The sequence below is a fragment of the Hydra vulgaris genome, chromosome 09 (assembly GCF_038396675.1).
Source record: "Hydra vulgaris chromosome 09, alternate assembly HydraT2T_AEP".
NCBI lineage: Eukaryota > Metazoa > Cnidaria > Hydrozoa > Anthoathecata > Hydridae > Hydra > Hydra vulgaris.
The window spans coordinates 30,993,086-30,999,085 of record NC_088928.1 but is presented as its reverse complement, the minus strand read 5'-3'; the positions used below and the strand labels follow the sequence as shown (position 1 = coordinate 30,999,085).

General features: G+C 26.1%; 1 protein-coding gene and 1 long non-coding RNA gene across 4 annotated transcripts in view; both read left to right on the top strand.

Annotated features, from left to right (window-relative positions):
• The first annotated feature begins 1,987 nt into the window (after nucleotides 1-1,987).
• Nucleotides 1,988-3,698, top strand: LOC136085079 (uncharacterized). The gene is made up of 3 exons (XR_010641058.1): nucleotides 1,988-2,297; nucleotides 2,380-3,029; nucleotides 3,424-3,698. It is a non-coding gene; the product is annotated as an uncharacterized LOC136085079 (long non-coding RNA).
• Nucleotides 3,699-4,148: 450 nt separating this feature from the next.
• LOC136084705 (uncharacterized) overlaps nucleotides 4,149-6,000 on the top strand; it is a 44,195-nt gene continuing 42,343 nt past the window's right edge. For all 3 annotated transcript variants that reach the window (XM_065805332.1, XM_065805331.1, XM_065805333.1), the window contains exons 1-3: nucleotides 4,149-4,500; nucleotides 4,623-4,735; nucleotides 4,839-4,910. The gene's annotated coding sequence lies outside the window, so the exon portion shown is untranslated. The remainder of the gene's footprint in view (nucleotides 4,501-4,622; nucleotides 4,736-4,838; nucleotides 4,911-6,000) is intronic.

Here is a 6,000-nt window from a genome sequence, read left to right as displayed (position 1 = left end):
TTTTATAATATATCCATTAAAAATTATTGATTTACAAATATATACTTATTAATTTTGTTAAAATCTTTTTTTGAAAGTTCATATTTGTCTGATATTATTGTTGGTGCACTTATTAATGTTATTACATTGGTGATTGGTATCCAACAAAAATTATTCCTTTTCGGCCAGAAAAACTGTTCAGATGGACCGTGTGGATGCATAAACTTTATTTTTATATCATTATATTCTTCATCTTTTTCTTCAACTACTGCAATTCACCAAAACGAGTTATATGTACATGCGTAATATTTGTATTTCTGCATTAGCTCAAAATTTATTAAACTTAAATTTTGGTAGTTTGATTTTTTAGTTATATTAATAGATTTTGGATTTATATTGTTACTAGTTTTTTTAAATAATATAGATGCTTTCGAAACTGGTATGCAATGGTGAAATCCTCGACTTCCTGGTATTGTTTTTCCTTTCTCAAATCGTTTGTTTTATGTAGCTCTAACATTAACCATAGTTCTTTTATCAATTTTAAAGAACTTTATTGTGAGCGTTTTTTGAATGCAAAATTCAAACGTTGCATCGATTGTTAGTATTTGACTTTTCTTTGGACGTTTTTTTGCTGTTGTTCGTTTTACTGTATCACCTATTGCATCACAAGAATATTTGCCATGACTGGTTGCAAAAAATATCCATTCAGCTAAAAAATCTTCTGAGTGATGGCATAGATTTTGAAAATTTTTATACTGTCCTCCACATCCTTCAGAAAAGTAATACAATTTGAGAATTAAAGAAGGGTTTCTTTGATATAATTACATAAAAAATATTTTAAATCAAATTACCTTTCATTTTTTTTTTATGCACTTTATAAACATTACAAAAATTGCCATTTTTCTTTTCAAATCTTTTTCCAAAGTAGTGAAAATGGTGATTACAAATGCTGAATAGTTCTTCACAAGCACGCAACTCAGATCTACATAAAATGTTTTGACGAGTATCAGTGTCTAGGTCATGTAGTAAAAAAATCTCTTTATTTCTAGAATATGAGGTTTTATGGCATTCTGACTTCAAAACTTTACCAATATCACATGAAATCATTTTGATAATGAATTAAAAAATGTTATAATTGCAAATTTAAAAATGCACAAGTATTAATTACATTATTTATGTAGAACTAATTGCAACATTTAAATTAGATGAATATGTCTAAATTCAGCAATTAAACTTATTTTTTCAGTAATTAAACTGATAATTGGAAAAGAAAAGGAACCAAAGAACAAAAAGGAAATAAAAAATACATTAAAAAAACTTTCATAACTTGAGAACCACTTAGATTTAGATTTAGGTAGGAATTAACATTTTTTCCTAAAGTACTTTGGCGAAAATTGAAAAACAAATCAGAGAATTTAGGGTTGTATTTGAAATGGTTGTATTTGGCCTGGTTGTTTTGAAATGGAATTACTCTTAGGAAAAGAAATAAAAATTGCACGTTTAATTCAGGAGCGGATCCACGATTTTTTAGTGTTTGAGTTAAATAACTTCCAGGTAAGTTCTATATTCCAAACCTTTGAATGTTCATACTTATGTCATTTAAAGATGTTTTGCAAAAATTTGCGCCGCAAAGAACTTGGGAACAAAAATACCCTAAAAATTAGAAAACTAAAACGTGGGGGAAATAAATTTTTTGAAATATGAATTCTAATATCCTAAACTAGGTAGAAATTTCTTTAAGGTAAAAAAATTTCATTGAAAAATAATGATTTGTTTAGAAATCATACCTAATTAAATAACCCCCCTCGTTTTGAGGGGGTTGTAAACTTTACATGGTTATACCTTCTTAATACCAAATGATTTTTTGACAAAATTTTAAAAATATGTACAATTTTTAGTCTTATTTAAGTAAGTAATTTTTCTGTTTAGAAAAATTAATTCCCTTCACGTTTGGGCGGATGATTTCTACTTTTTAGGGTATTTTTGTTCCCAGGCTCTTCGTAGCGCAATTTTTTGCAAACATCCTTAAATGACATAAGTATGAACATTCAAAGGTTTGGAGTATAGAACTTAGCTGGAAGTTATTTAACTCAAACACCAAAAAATCGTGGTCCGCCCCTGCAATTATATATACATTTTTAGTACAAAAGTAAAATATTTACAGAACTATGTATTTGGCATAAATGATTTTTTCACACAATGTTCTTCAAACATACAATGACCTAATTTGAAATTTTAGGCTAAAAAAATTTACCGCACACCTAAAAATTTTACAGTGGCAGGTGTCCATTAGTTTAACATTTATAATTGATATTTAGGTACTTTTTAATTATAAAATGAGTTTTTTATTTATATATTTAAATTCCTCATCTTGAGATTAACTAATTCACTTATTTTTAGAATTCACACGTTTAAAGGCATGGTTTTATAAAGAGAAATGTAAAATTAAAAATGGCGGAAAATGACCAAAACAATAATAGTAGCCAAAATTAAAACAACCATTACTCACGAACCGTTGGGAGTTAGACCTTGAAATTTTGGGATTTATCTTATTTTATAATGTACTAACTATGGTAAAAATATAAAAAAAATCCAAAGACATAGGGTTACATGGCCTGGTTGTTTTGACATGGAATTACTCAGTATTGACCACCACACTTGCTTTCGAAAGTAACTGATTTTGGATCCTAAAGCAAAGTTCTTTTATCTTTCAGTGAGGATAAGAAAAAAGGAAACAGAGTACCAAAATTAGAAAACATTGATAAGTTCTGAAGGCAGTATGTTATTAATTATTTTTTAGTGAATTATTGTTTAATTTTATTAGGTTTGTAAAAATGTTCAACAAAAGTTGTTTTGAGAAACTATTTTAAATTATAGAGTTTCAAAAGAGAATGTTATATTTTCTTACTGATATAAGGAATCCCAAAACACAGTGACAAAGCCTGATTATAATAGTGAATTCATAAGCCAAAAAAGTTTTATTTTTTCAGTAGCTAAATTTGTTGAGGTGGACAAGATATTAGATGACGAAATAAACACAATCATCAGAAGTGAGTTTTAATAAGTATTTTATTAAATATTATTTTCATTTAGTTTCAGAACTTTTTTTAATTTTATGTCTACAGCTTTAAGTCAAAACTTATAATAACTTATAACAGTATATATTAGAACAATGGCTTCTTATTTGGGAGTATAATTTCAATGGTTTAAGGGCAATTAATGTTAAATTTCTACAGTTTCATTTTCATTAATATGATTATAATACATTATGAGCGAGGTTAGGCAATTTTTACAACCAGATACTATTCCTGGTGTTAACTTGTTATTCAGATCAGGACTGATTATTTTTTTCTTGTTATACTAACAGAAGTTTGCCAGACCATATGATGCTATGAAAGGTATACCTTTATAAGATATATAAGACTTTTTTATTTTTATTTACAGCTTCTTTTATTCAATACGATGAAGCGACTGAAACTTTACTTGATGGCATTTTGTCTGACTTCTTAAAATACGCTCCATTTCGAAAAGGTGGCGGAAAAGAAAGGAAATTAGATTGATTGTTATAAATATTTACATATATTTCAATAAAGAATTATTTTCTTGTTGTCTACTAATATTTTGTATTCAGTGTTAATTCAACATTACCAAAAAAAAATTTCAGTTATGAAAAAACGTAGGATTGAGTTGATGTTTTAAGTAAAATAAGAAAAGCTTAACTGATACAATATTTTTATTTTTAATAAAAACAAAAATACTAATGATATGGTATTAAAAATTGGTATTAATATTAATGTTTATTAGATGAAGATTGTAAAAAATAAGTTACAAGTTATTCTTTGGTCTTTAAAATTGTTTGAATGATAATTTATTATTTATTGAGATGTTTTCTTTTTTAATTTTTGTTGCTTTAAAATTTTCAATCAAACTAAGTTATTGTTGTATGATATTTTATAATTAACTTTATATTATATTTTTTATATTAGTAATAAATATTATCTATTTTTGTTCAATATTACTCTTATGTAGTTAATTATGTTTTAGCAACCTGGGATTCTTTCATTATTTTTCTTTGATGCCTTGAGTTATTTAAGCATAATATATTCAGAACTATGCAGATTAATAGAATAATAAATATATTGATAAAAATGAATTTAAATTATAATAAATTTATAAAATAAAGAAAAACTTGTCTTTGCTAATAATGTCTACTAATATTATTGTTTAGCAAGTATCATGGTTATAAAATGTCAAGATTTAGCTAGTTTAACTAGGCCTGTTAGTACACTTATATTATGGTTTCTTCATTTTTTTATTAGTTCAAATAATATTTTCAAAATCAAGTATGTGGAAAGGAGCTGTTTGGAATGAAGATTTACAAGGAGAAGAAGGTGTAATTCCACCTAATTGGATTTGTAATAAAACTGTTTATTGGCCTCCAGGTACCAAAGCATTGACTGCACTAAAATGCTGAGAAGAATTGGCTTAAGTTTTCACAATTCAAAACTAAATTCTCTTCAGGTATAACATCTATATATTACAATTATTATTTTTTAAATAATTTTGTTAGGAGGAGTTATTTTGTTGATACAAAATATATAACTATTTATATAACCATTCATATAACTATTTCAATTCCACAGAAAACAAACAGGATTGTGAAAATTTTGAATTTACAACTACAAACGAAAAATGTTATAATGAGAATGTCTATTTACGAAAAAGAAAACATAAACAAAGAGAATTTCCCAAGCAGGTATTAGTTTTATGTGCTTGGATTTTATAAATTTGAATTTTTATACGTAAAAATAAAAATGTTTTTGTAATTTATACCATAAATTTGTAATTATATTTTACAGGTTCAGCTATCTAAGATTTAGATGAAGTGTCAATGCACCTGACCTCCAGTTGTTCATTGATCAAATCTATAGGTAAATGTATATATATATATATATATATATATATATATATATATATATATATATATATATATATATATATATATATATATATATATATATATATATATATATATATACTAATATATATACTAATACATAATTATATATATACTAATATATATATACTAATACATAATTGCTCTGTTCTTAAAAGAACAGAGCAATTATGTATTTATAGAAAATCACTTAACAAAAGTTTTTTTTCATTTTGCATTGTGATTCATCAATTTTGTTTCATCAATAAAGACTCATCATTTCTGATGAGTCTTTATTGATGAAACTCAATGTAAAATGAAAAAAAAATTTTGTCAAGTGATTTTCTACTAATATATACCCTCCCCCCCCCCCAAAGCTGTCATATAAGCATTTAAGTTGACGTATTTAGCAAGTTTTGAACTATAGTTGGCTAATGGCAAATATCGAGGACCTTTTTTTTGTGTGTGTTTAACGTAAATTCAACGTAAGTTCAACGTTATTTCAATGTTATTTGCCGGCTGGGTAATTAACAAAGATACACTTCCTACGTTAAGGTTCAAACGTTAGGTTCAAACGTTATATCAACGTTGATTCGACGCAAAAAAACGCTACAGTAACGTTGAATTTACGTTGAAACAACGTTAAGAATGACAGTTTTTTTAACTTTGATTTATCAACGTTAAACCGGCTGTTAAAAAACGTTTTGTTATCACAGAAACCGTTGATAAAAACTGAGATCACCATCAAAACGTAGTATGCATGTCCAATAGTGCTGTTGCACTTCTCTATTACATTATTAAAGTATATTACGGATATTAAATCTTTTTTTCGACTTTCTCTTCTTCACTACTAGAAGATGATTCTGCCAGAGCTAGGACATTAGAGTGGCATTTTCGCCAGTTTCTTAAATAAGCCATTAATTTCTTTAGTCGTAAGAACATGTAGAAATTTGAATACTAAATAAAACGTTTTTGAAAATTCAAAATTTAAAATTTTACACATAAACACCCTCTGTTTTGCACATTATACTAAAATATTGCTTTATTACTTTTTTGCTTTAACTACTTTTACTTTAAGCACTAAT